The sequence below is a fragment of the Rhinolophus hipposideros genome (genome assembly GCF_964194185.1).
Source record: "Rhinolophus hipposideros genome assembly, chromosome: 11".
Taxonomy (NCBI): Eukaryota; Metazoa; Chordata; class Mammalia; order Chiroptera; family Rhinolophidae; genus Rhinolophus; species Rhinolophus hipposideros.
The window spans coordinates 33,428,167-33,441,584 of record NC_138057.1 but is presented as its reverse complement, the minus strand read 5'-3'; the positions used below and the strand labels follow the sequence as shown (position 1 = coordinate 33,441,584).

Genomic DNA, 13,418 nt, shown 5'->3' with positions numbered 1-13,418 from the left:
CGATTATTTCTGTTCTCTCCCGCATTGTCAGTCTTTATCTCCAATGGCAACTGACTTCCAGCTTACAACATATTCAAATCTCTTCCATCTTAAAAAAAAAAAAAACTTTCCTCAATACTGTTCTCCTTTAAGGATACTCCCCCGACCCCCATCTCCTTTCTTCTTTTGGGGGCTGTAACTATCTTTTCTGCCTCCCTTTCTCTCTTTCTTTTGCACTGCCACCTAAGGGAACTTTCTGAAACATAAGCTGCTACAGCACACACCAGTTTGAAATCCAGTGATGGTTTTTCTTCCATTAACTCCAGAGAGAAACTGAGGCAGACATGGTCCTTTGCAGCTGAGTCTCAGCCCCACTTATCAAGCTTATTTGAAGTCATTTCTTCCTTGCGCAGATCATACATCCAACCACATGGTCCTTCCTAATGATTTCTAAACACAATCATGGTTCTTCTTGCTCCCCACCTTGAATTGACCATGTCAATTCCTCTGTGTACCTGACTTTTCCCTCTTAGTACCTGATGGAGTCTGCTTGCCTTTCAAGGTACCTTCGTTGGTGGGACTTAAAGCATTGCCTCCCCTCCTGTCGCATTCGTTGCCGTGTTAATATTTATATTTCCTCAGTGTGAGATTCTTGGATGCTTGGATTTTTATTCTGTTTGTCTTTATTTCATAGCATCTAATATAATGCCTGACAGATAAGGGTATACAAATGTTTATTAAATTACATTTAAAATGGACTCCACGTGTTTTGTGTCCCCCCCCCCCCAGTTTATTTTCTACTTTGGTTTTCAATTCATAAGATGTTAGCAGTGAAGTCTGTTAAGAGTCATGTACAGGGGCACGACCCCTGGAAATCATGTCATGGCTTCAGAGAGGTGTGCGATTCTGGATGGGCACCTGTCTTCTGGGGAATACAGGTCATGGAGGGTCACCAGGCCTCTTCGTCCTGACTTTCCTCTCCCCATCTGCTTTGGATTTGATTTGCTGAAAAGGCAACTTCTGTAGCTCCCCAGTTGCCAGAGATTACTCTGGATGATTTGACTGTCAGGACAGAGGATATACGAGGCCCCTTCCCTGGTGGCCCGATATTTGCTGAAAATTAGGCTAAGCTGGAGTGGGCAGCAGTCATGCCTCAGAGCTTGGGAGAATTCAATAAAGGGATGGGAGCCTAGAGAACTGTGGATGGTTTTCACTTAATGCTTCACGTCTGCTTTGTGGAGTAGAGGAACAAGGCGGGCTCCGTTGGGAACACCTTAGGAAATTCCGCTTGTGTCTCTCAGTCTCTGTATTGCACACTCGGCTGACCTCAAACTTCATACTTCGTATGTATGGTTTCTTACCTGTGTTGAGTCAAGGCATCCAGAGCTCTTCTGTGAGCAGCACTGAGAGCCCTGAGGACTCCAATCTGGTTTGAACTCTGCTGAGGGTGAGCCGGCTTCTCAGCTGGCTCAGAGGTTTCGAGTGGGTCAGTGGGAGAATGGCCCAGCACGTTTCACTCACAAGAGGTCTTCGGTACACTCCACAGCTACCCCCAATGCCATTGGAGGGTGGGGGGTAGCCATGAGCATTTCAGCATGTATCTGAGTCCAAAATGGGTACTTTAGAGTTTCCAAACTTTTTGATGCTCCTCCAATCAACTGTCCTATGGCCAGACATCGTGGGAACTTCCCTGGTTTAGGAGAAACACCCTCTGCCCACACTTCATGCTGAGCGCCTATTATCATGAGATGGCTCTGAAATGGACAAGAATTCTGCTGTAAATTAGTTGGATGCATTTGTGTGTGAGCACGTACATTGTTGATCTCTAAGTCATCTATCTAATTGTGAGTTTTTTAAGTACTGAAATGCTTGAATTTTTCCTGGAACAACACTTTTTTTGTAGTTATTTTTTTAATTCTGAAATCTGATTTTTATTTTTACAACCCGAGATATACCCTGAGAATATTTGCTCCCTTAAAATTTCAAATCCAACAAAACTGCACTCATTTCGAAAGCGTTTATTTAAGCCTCAGCAATTCTCAGGAGGGGCATGAAAATGACAGTGGAAGAAGCCAGCCTTCTATTGCAAGGAATATTTCTCTAGTTCAAAGACTTTCTGGAAAAGCAGACTATAAACATGACAGATCTGAAATTAATCCTGGTAACTCAGCATCAGTACTCCAGCTATAGTTGATGGCACTCAAAGTGTCAAAGGCAAGCTGGCAATGCTGTCCTTGGACCACACCTATAGCTGGCTGTCAATAAAAGGATTGTGTGCTGTGTCGGAGAAAAAGCTTTTCCAAACATCTCGAAGTTTGCAAACCAGAGGTGAGATGATTCGAAAATGTTAAGTTAGAGAAAAATATGTGGAGTCTATTAATCACTAATTTCACCACTGTCCCTCCAATAAAGTAGTAAAAATTTATCACCAGCTGGAGGAATTTGCACCGAAGTAGAAAATAGGGAGGGGAAAAAAAAGTGTGTTTTTTACTGTAAATTGAAATTTTGAGTAATATTTAATTTTCAGCTTTCCATGGTCGATCATGGTTTTTCCGTTTATATACGTTTTGTAAGTATTACTTTAGTTTATCAATTATATTGCTAATAGGCGATTTGGGAATAATAATGTATGCTTGGTATGCATACTTTTTAAACTTTACATTTTTACTTGTTTTAGGATATATTTAATTTTTGTTGTTACACATTAAATATTTGGTTTTACTTTTTATTTCATGAATTCTGAACATAGTAAAAATTATAAAATACCAGTATCAAGACTAGTATTTAAATGTTGTGCAAAATATATACCAAATTACTGACATTGGCATTTTGCTTTGGTATTTAATCACCAAATAACAATAAAAAGCCCATAATCACACACACACACACACACACACACACACACACACACACACACCTCGTAGAAGCACCATTTAGGGCTTAGGATTTCTGTGTCTTACCCCGGGACATTTTAGTTTCAACCATTGATTAAATTGAATGCTGACCAAGGTTCTTCAGAGTTTATCAAAATTAGGGCCATCACCCAAATGTGGGCAAAACTGTATTTTAGTTTCTCCGGTGTCACAATGAAATCCAGATTGCCAGATACCAGGAGATAGGAGCTAGCCAAGAGTTTCACTGTTTGTTTTGTCACTTAATAAATGCACTGCAAGCAGTGTTCAGACATGATGAATTTCCTCTCCACGTCTGATAGCGGGATTCTACCATCACCAGCTCAGTGCCTTTGAGCTGGAGCAATTCACCTGCTGGCTTATGGGGTGCTCACTTCTGAGAGGGTTTCAGTTCCCGCAGCCAACTCTGCAGCAAGACTCAAGCCCCGTTCCAAGAGGGGTCTGTGTTCTGATCCCATCTCTTATTTTCCTGGAGGACCCTCAGGGGCTCATGAATATCTAATTAGAACTCTTTCAATGCATTCAGATTTGGTTTCCTCCTATTCTTCAACAACAACATAAAAGACAAAAAAGTATAGTTGGTAAACAAGGAGAGACCTTTTCATAGGGCATTTGCAGGTATTACAAGTTTTCTTCCCTGGTACAGGTTCTCAGCCTGCCTTGGGTAGAAAGAGCTTGCTCAAACGTCATTTAGTAATTGATTTCGGCAGGATTCAAACCCAAGTCTAGCTACAGCTAGAGCTCAAGTTCTTCCTGCTCTATCAATGGTTCTTAAACTCTGCCGAGCGTCAGAATCCCCTGGAGGGCTGGGTCCCATCCCCAGAGGTCAGAGTGGGGCCACAAATTTGCATTTCTAATAAGATCCCAGTGATGCTGGTTTTGCTGGTCCAGGCCACACTTGAAGACCCTCTGCCCCCTATCAGTCGTCCCCCAACCTGAAGGGAGCCTGTTATGATAGCCCAAACACCACTCCCAGGTGATTCTGATGTATGTGAGCCACAGGTGAGATTTGGAGGCAATTACACTTTGGCAGCAGTAACTACAGAGAAGTGCATAGGAACTGTAATCCCAAACAGCATGGGCAAAATACAATGCTAAATACTAGTTTAAAAATAATTAGGAGTGAGAGGAAGGGAACAATTAATTTTGAATGTGTAGTCGTAGTAACCAAAGGCAACTTAGTGGGAAGCAGGCATCTGAGCCAGATCTAGCTATATAATTTGCAGGGTCCAGTGCAAAATGAAAAATCTGGGGTCCTTTGTTCAAAAAGCAGGGAAAATGTGTCATTAATAGACTAAAATATAAAGCTGTTTCCTTTTTTTCTCAGTCTCTCAACTTGTCATGGTGTTTTTTTGTTTGCTATTTAATAACATTCTAAGTAAAGAAAAAGAAAAATGTAATTATTTCCATGAATTTTACCCTTCATCTTTATATTGTGCAATGTCAGTTTTAAATGCAGATTTAAAAACAGTCAATTAATATGCAGTCATCGACATTTCACAATTCGTATTTTGGAGCTCATACAGGCATATGTATTTCATTCTTACCAGAACAGTGGAAAAGCTGTACAAAACTAACTGACCTCTTTCAATTTGTCTTCTTAATATGTGCACGTTCTACCAATACTCTCTACCTTCAGCTTATTGATGAGTAAGGAAGAAAGAACTAAAGGAAAAGGAACTATGGGTTGCCCTATCTTTCCTTTTACGTTTGTCATTTCCAGCTCACGTGGTTAGCTAATACAGAGAAGTAACATGGGTAAGACAGGATATGATGGGATTCTTTTTTGGGGTTCTTGTTTGTTAGAACACAACTGCCTTCTTTCTGTGTTGAAAGTAAAGTTCTTGTCAGAACAGAAACTGTAGCTTCCAGTCGATCAGCGCCCCTGCTTAGTTGTGGAGGTAATACACTTAGCTTGTACTCACCTTGAACTCTCAGGCATAGTGGGCCCACCAGAACTTTGTGTTCATGGAACATCTACAACACTGTGCAAATGGGGAGGCAAAGAACGGAAGCACGCATGTCGCATGCATCTCTTCTGCTCGTGTGCACACTCCAGTTCCTTCGGGCTTCACTTACAAAACACAAGATCAAACATAACATTATTAAGCATTTCAAGATAGCAACAGCAGAGCATTAAAACCAAGCAGGAGCCTCTTCTGAGCATGGGGCCCTGAGCGAGGCACAGGTTACCACAAAGCTAGCTCGAATTTGGGTGTTTGAATGATGAGACATACACTGAGAGGTTATAAAGGGAATTCAGTCTGAGAGAATCAGGTGGTATGGACAGGAGAAGGCACACATTCAGTACCATAAAAACGTAGGGGAAATCGTATTCTATGTCAAGAGAGACTTCCTTCTGGTTGGACCTATTTTACTGTCAACGGGCCAGGGAATAATAGCTCATACTCTTGAGAAAGTTACCCTGAATGGCGAGACAAGGCAGCTGTTCATTTCTTTCTTCCTTCTATTAAAAAAAAAAAAGCTTAAATTTATACATAAGAATAAAAATTTGAGATTATTTTATTTTTATGTCATATTTTCTCTCAAAAACATGAAACTTTACAAAAGCTATATATGTTATTGATCAGTGTCATGGAAGTATCAGAAGATAATTTTCAGCTTTTGGTTACCCAGAAGACATTTTTGTTTCTTTAATGAAATTATAAAGAAATATTTCCACTTGTTTGTTAGTTTTTTTATATGAAACCATGTTTATTAAATCATATTGTTATTACTTTCTCTTTCCGCTTGGTTATTACTGTGAAATACTGAGGCAGAATGCCCAGGATGTTGGGGATTGTTTTGTAACACAGCTAATAATTTATGAAAAAGTAATATATCTTAACTTTTCAAATTACTATCATGTGAGCTAAAATTAGGCTTCATAGCTACTTGTATTATCCAAACTAGGAGAAAATTCTTATCAAACACCATTATCAGACTTTGGATAAAATACATTCCCTTTTTATCTAGAGATTAAACATTATGTTATAGATTAAAATAATGTAAGAATTCGGTCTTTAATTTTTCAATATAAATGTAAAACAGTATATCGATTACTTTGTAATTTCTATAAATACACATAGTTGACATATCAGGGTTCGAAACTGAATTCTAATGTTTGAGATGAAGGTATGTTTTGTAAATTTATAACGTTTCTCCCCCTTCTTCCGCCTCCACCCCCACTCCGGTTCAAGCCGTTGTTTCTCAGTCTAGTTGTGTAGGACACAGCTCCCTGGCCCAGGCTGGTATTATGAGCCTTGTGCTCCCTAATGGCAGAACATAGCAGCCCACATAGCTCACACCAACCTCTGGCTGCTCAAGGCAGCCCAGTTCCAGGGAGAGCTGTTAGAGGGCGCAGCTCACTGGCCTATATGGGAATCGAACCGGCCACCTCAGTATAAGGAGCACGGCATTCCAACCACCTGAGCCACAGGGCCGGCCCAAATTTATAACTTTTAACATTAAATTTAAATTACACATGTAATTTATTAATACTTTCTAATTGTAGAAAATGCAAACAATATAGGTAAATATCAGTCCTCCTTGATGATACCCCTTCAGAGGTAACAATTATTATCAGTGTGATAGGTATAATGTAATGCATTTTAGTTGCATTTATATTATAATGTACATATTGAAAATATAAGTGATGCCATTCTGTGCTTATTGTTCTGAAACTTGCTTTAATTTTAATTTTAAACTGTCAATGTCACAGAGTTCTAAGCAGGTATATATGTATAGATCTAACATATTCTTTTTGACTACTGCCAATATTACTTTGATATTTCATTGATATTCATAACCCTTTCCTAAGGACATTTTGATTGTTTCCAATTTGTCACTCTACATGCAGTGCAATAATAAACAGCCTTGCACATGCCTCTTTGTTTACATGCAAAGATATGTTCAAGAATACAAAAGAAAATAACAGAACTAATAGATCATAAGATGTGTATTTTAAATTTTTATAGATTCTGTCAAATTACTCTCTAAAAAGACTTTACCACTTTACACCCACGTCCCAATATTTATGCCAACACTTGTTATTTTGAATCTTTTAAAGCATTGGAAGTCAGGTGGGTAAAAACTGGTATGAGTTCCCTTAGGAATGCAAGGAAAGTCTAATACTCAAAAATCTATTAATAAAATCACTTATATTGACAGGAGAAAATCATATGATATATGTTGAAAATGCATTTTGATAGGATTGAATTCCCTCTCTGTGATGGTTAATTTTATGTGTCAACTTAACTAGAGCAGAGTATTCATATATTTGGTCAAATATTATTCTACATGTTTCTGTGAAAATATTTCTTTAGATGAGATTAACATTTAAATCAGCAGACTTCGAGTAAAGCAGATTACTCTTCATAATGTCAATGGGTTGGTTTCATTTAATCAGTTGATTACCTTGAAAGATAAAAGACTGACCTCACTTGAGGAAGAGGACATTCTGCCGACAGACTCCCTTTGGAATGGAACTGCAGCGTCATCTCTTCCTTGGGTCCTGAGCCTGCCAGCCTACCCTCCCTAGGCATAAGAGCCAATTCCCTAAAACAAATCTCTCTCTCTCTCCATGCAGACACACACACACATGCATGCATAGAGACAAACATGTACAGAGATATACAGATCCACCACATATACAGAAAAAGAGACAAAAAAATGAACCCACATTGACATCACACACACACACACACAATCCTTGACTCTATATAAACAGACGCCTACAGAATAATGAGAAGGACACTAGGCTTGCTGCCAGAACACCTGGGTTCCAATTCTGGTTTTACCACTTACCAGCTATGTAACCTTTGGAAAGTTATCTACTATCATTGAGTTACAGTTTCATGCCTTACAATAAAAAAATAATAATATCCTACTCACAGACTGACAGCTCTTAAATAATTGCTTATTGATAGATTACTACAGAGCACACAATAAGTTTTAAGTGCTTACTTTTTAAGAAATAGATGTCTACATATGTACACACACTCCATTCACACTAGCCTTTCATGCTTCCTTATTTAAATTTGAAAATTCTCAGAGAACTCGTGTGTGTGTGTGTGTGTGTGTTTAATGAAACTGTCTGCTATGAGACTAGAGGCTTCCTTTTTTTTTTTCTAATTTTGAGTTGGTGTCAGCGAGCATTAGTGCTCTGGGTTTTAGTTCCATATGTGTAGTATTTTCCCCCCAAGCAAAAATACACCTCCATTAATAGGAAGGGTGAAAAATAAACTATAGATATGTCAGCTCAGGGCAACATGCAGATTCTGATCTGAAGTTACCTTAGGTACAACGCCCCACCTTCTCGAAGTCAGGCCCAGTAACTCCACAGCTGACAAGGAAACAGCTGTCAGATTTGATCATGTGAAAAATCATAATTTCTGAGTGATAGAAGATACCATAAATTAAGTTAAAAAGGCAAGTGACAAACAGGGATATTTGCAACAAAGATAACAAACAAAGGATTTATATCCAGAATTTATAAAGAGCTCCTCCAAATTGATATGAAAAAGACAAATATCCCAATAGAGAAATGGGCTTGAGGTATAAACAAGCAATTCACAGAAGAAAAGCAAAGATCCAATAAACATATAAAAAGATGTTCAACCTTACTAGCAATTAGAGAAATGCAAATTAAAACTATAATGAGCTATCTTTTTCTATCCCCATCACAGTTGCAAAAATTTAAAAGCTCGACAATATATAGTACTGATGAGAATTTGAGAAAACTGGCATTCTGGTGGAGCAGTACTGTCAGGGAGCAGGTAAAAATTGGTAAATCTGTTGTGTTTGTAAATGATAGGCTCTTTGACCCCACAGTTCTACTGTGGGATTCCATTCTATAGAAATAGTCACCTAAATGTGCAAAAATGTAATATGTGTAATAGATGTTGATTTCACCATAGTCTGCATATAGCAATAAAATTGGAAAATCTGAAATGTTAATATAAATTTTGGTTCACTCATAAAATGGAATACTATGCCTACCTTAAAAATAGCAAGGAAGACAAGCAAAGATTTCCAAAGCACATTGTGGGTAAAGAAAGCAGTCATTGTGCCATTTACATGTGCATAGAATATGCATATGTGCATATAATTGTATATAATGCATGGAGCAAAATTAGAAGAACATACATGATACCATTAGATTGAATGACTATGTAACTAGGACCTTAGACCACATGCCTCTTCCCTAACTGCAGCCCCAGTTTGAAATCATAGCTTCAATGGGTCAACCATGTAAATGTGCCAATGGCTATTGTGCCATTGAGATGATAAACAGTTCTAGGCTTTCCACCATCAAGACTCTTTTCCACATTGTTTTCTTCCTTGAATCCCTATTTTAAAAGATGCTTCCTCCAATCCACATATAATAAATGATAAATAAATTCCATTTATTCTACTATTATTTATCTCTGTTTTCATCAGCATCCTCGCAGGAAATAGTCCACAAATTTAGAATATTTAAGCCATGTTTTAAATGAAAGGACCATTTACTGAGATGTGAAGAGGTTTAAGGCAGTGGTTCTCAACTCCGAGATGACTCTGCATCCAAGGGACATACGGGAATATCTGGAGACATTTTGGGTGTCACAGTAGAGTAGTTGCTACCGGTATCTTGTGGGTAGAGGCCAGAGATGCTGCTAAACATGATGCAATACCCAGGACAGCACCCCACACGACAAAGAATTATCTGGCCTAAAATGTCAACAGTGTCAGGGTTGAAAAATCCTGGTTTGAAGTAAGAAACAGTAAGCAATGAGACCTGGAAAGAGCAGGAGTCCATTAATGCTCCTGGGAATTGAAGGAGAGGACAGAAAATTGGTGCAGGAGCCCAACTGAGATCCGAAGCCATGGGGAACAGGGAGCTACTGAGTGGAAGTTGAGGGAAGCCACCATTTTCAGAACAGCACAAAGAAGGTGGGGAGTGAGGTGGAATGAATACCTTTTTTTTTTCTCCTTCAACCCTCCAATCTGTTGATAGTGCTTCTCATTGGCCAAACCAACTAGAATCTGGACAGTAAGCAGTCTATGGGGGTTAGCCTCTTAGGGCAAGAGCAGGACTGAGAAGGGAGGAGAATGGGACTCAGGGATGAGGCAATGGGAGAAAAGAAAGAAAATCAGCATAACGTAATTAATGATTTCAAATTTCAGTAAGGATCCATAATTACCAGGTGTTATGAACTGAGTATTTGTGCTTCCCCCAAATGTGTAGGTTGAAACACTATCTCCCAATGTAATGATATTAGGAGGTGACATCTTTGCAAAGTGGTTAGGTTTAGATGAGGTCATGAGAATGGAGCAGCCATGATCCAGGACTGGTGAGTTTTTAAGAAAAGGAGGACACTAGATCGATCTCTCTCTCTCTCTCTCTCTCTCTCTCTCTCTCTCTCTCTCTCTCTCTCTCTCTCCCTCTCTCTCTCTCTCTCTGTCTTTCTCTCTCCTGCCCCCGCCCCCATGTGAGGATGCAGTAAGAAGATGGCTTTTGTGAAAGCCACAAAGAGAATCCTCACCAGGAGCTGAATCCATTGGCACTTTGAGCGTGGACTTCTCAGACTCCAGAGCTATGAGAAATAGATTTCTGTTGTTTAAGCCGCCTATTCATGAGATTTTCTTATAGCAGCACGAGCAGACTAAGACACCAAGGAAGCAGTGAAACTGGTTAAACCCTGGTCAGGCCATGAAGCTCATAAGCAATGAATCAAGTATGTAAACCAACTCTAGACTGTAGCCATTGCCCTTTGGGGTGCTGTGCAAATGTTCCCCTGTCCTGGAAGCATGCCACTTAGGCCCTGTCACTCCTAATCCTCACTCCAATAACTGTCACGGCCACTAAATCATTTGTTTCACAAAGCCAGTTGTCAACAGCAAATCAGAGCTTCTGAAGGGGACATTAAGTGGCTATAATTCCCATCAAAAGCAAAAGGACTTGATGTACCAGAGAGCCACAAATTCCTTACGGCTCCTTTAGAACTTTAAAATTTTCAGAAATAACTCATTACAGCCTTCGTGAACAGGCTGGGGGCTACTGATACAGCATATTTATTCATTTCAGAGGTCACAGAACTTTGTCAGATGCCAAAGTCAGACCAAAAGCTCGTCCTCCACTGTTGGAGGGTGAGACTGTCTTCTTCTACATGTGGCGGGGTGGGATAATTTATAATAGCAAACGTGTGTTCTTTGTGGAATATTTACAGTGGTTTTAAATCTAAGACAATGGGCTTTCTTACAATAGGCAATAGGATCCCTAGGATCTGAGCAATGGCTCTCTTTAGACTTTTAGATAGTATCTCAGGAGTTCAAGAAGAAATGAGACCTATATGGCCTGAATGATACTAGAAAGCTTTTTAAAGGAAGTAGCCTTTGACTGCATCCTGATTGATGTGTAGAATTTGTAGGGGAGAGGCAAAGTACATTTCCCATGATGCAGAAGAGATATAACAATTTTGGAAGAGCTTCTGTGTACACAACCCTTGGCCAGGCACTCACTATCATGAGAGGCAATGGAGACTATTGGTTAAAGAGTACAGCCTCTAGAAACTTCTGAGTCTCAAAGCCTAGCTCCACTACTTACTGAATGTGGGGCTTTACACCCTCTGTGACTCAAATGTCTCATCTGTCTAATTGAGGTAGCCATGATTACCACTGTGGCTTCACAGTGAAATGCATTAATACATATTAAATACTTCGTAAGTACTTACTCTGTGTTGACTATTCCTGTTACACACAACAGTCCCATGTTAGCTAAATTTGGGGGATGTTACATGCAATGTGACTGCCAAAAATCTTCTTACAGATGCGGGTTACTGAGGGGAAGAGAGAATAACTATCCTCCTCCACTTAATATAGTTGGAAAGAGGGAAGGCTAGAACTGAAACTGAGCTTCACCTGTTCTGATTTCTGCATTTTCCTCTCTCAACCACACCACCTCTTCCTTCTATGTGTTCAACAAATATGTTGAAATATGTTGGCCTGCTCCTCTGGTTACAGTGGAGGGACCCAGATTCAAAATGACCTACCATCTCCCATGAAACAGAAGAGTAAACACAGCTTAATTTTATTTTTGCTCCCACCCTCTGGCCGAAACAAGCAATTTCATTTCAGAAAATTGTATTGCTGTTATTACCCACCCCGATGTTTATATTGGGTATCTCAATCACTCCACAGCCAATCGGTTCAGATTCAATACAGGCTCTATTCCTTTTTTCTCTTAAAATGATTTTTCTACTTCAGAGTTGCTTCCATTTCACAAATCTGTCAAATACTAGTAATAACAAAAACAACTACCAGCACTTACTAAACACCCTTTGTGCTAAACACCCTGTGTGCCAAGCACTTTACATGCATTATCTCATTTAGTCATTACAACATCTTATTATCCCCATTTTCACAGCTGTCATAGTAAGGCTAGAAGAATAAACTTTGTCCAAGATCATACAACTAATCAGTTTAGTAGCTGGAATTTGATCCCAGGTCTGTATAATTCCCTATACTTTCTTTCGTCCCAGGGCATGATGTGCTTCTTAGAATATTCTGTAAACAGAAGATTAAGAATTATGACTGTTAAAGTCATCAACAAGAAAGACCCGAAACTTCATTTTATTCTATGAAATTATTTCACACACTAACTCTCTTTTAAGCCAAAGTTTACATACAGATGATGACTTGCTCCTCTGGTTACAATGGAGGGATCCAGATTCAAAACAACCTACCATCTTCCGTAAAACCTTTCTATCTCCCACGCTTATCTCTGATGAGAAACTGAGGCATGCCTTGGTAAAAAAAATATGCCACTCTGGTGAATGATGTTGCTAAGGGCGAAGCTAAGCATGGGTGGGGCAGGATACATACGGGCAATCTCTGTACCTCCGTCTTAATTCTGTTGTAAACATAAAACTGCTGTAAAAGTTGTCTTTAAAAAATACAAAACAATCAATAAAACTGTTCGCCTCTGATGGGCAGAAAGGGACACAGGATGCCTTTGCTTTTAAATTATTCGGATAATTGCTTCAATTCCCCTATAAACTGCAGTAAATAAAATATATAGATGTGTGTGTGTGTGTATCACTATAAAAATATATGACACTGAATAAAATGTTCTGACACTTCCATAATCACGCAACCAGCTCTGATTCTGTTTTAAAATAATGTACTATAGGCTACATGTCCAAAAACATTTCTCATGCTTTCTTTCATATCCTATCTGTTTTCCAACCACAATCAGCATTATTTGATTGCCTGACTTTGGAACACATGCCTGTGGATTGACAGGATTCATGTATCCAGTAAATAGTAGCCATGATCTCTATACCTAGGTAACTGGTGGTCACGGGGCTGTTCACCAACTTTTTCCAGCACTCCATTTCTGTCACTTCTTATCTTCCTTGTGATGGAAGAGGCCATGTGACTTGCTCTGACTAAGGAGTTGTAAGTAGAAGCATTCACTCTTAGGCCAGAGAGTTCAACTTCTGATATGAGACCTCTGGGGCTTTCTTTCCCTTTGCCAGGTCAACC

The 13,418-nt window shown here is 39.4% G+C and overlaps 1 long non-coding RNA gene across 2 annotated transcripts; it reads right to left on the bottom strand.

The window, feature by feature from the left end:
* Window positions 1–624: 624 nt before the first annotated feature.
* On the bottom strand, window positions 625–10,418 carry LOC308504857. 2 transcript variants are annotated; one of them, XR_013994425.1, is made up of 5 exons: window positions 7,329–9,670; window positions 5,316–5,358; window positions 4,817–4,965; window positions 3,243–3,430; window positions 669–1,733 (listed from the first exon to the last, which is right to left on the bottom strand). It is a non-coding gene; the product is annotated as an uncharacterized lncRNA (long non-coding RNA). The 2 variants fall into 2 exon arrangements; XR_013994424.1 differs by lacking the exon at window positions 3,243–3,430 and having other exon boundaries at window positions 625–1,733; window positions 7,329–10,418.
* Window positions 10,419–13,418: the final 3,000 nt, after the last annotated feature.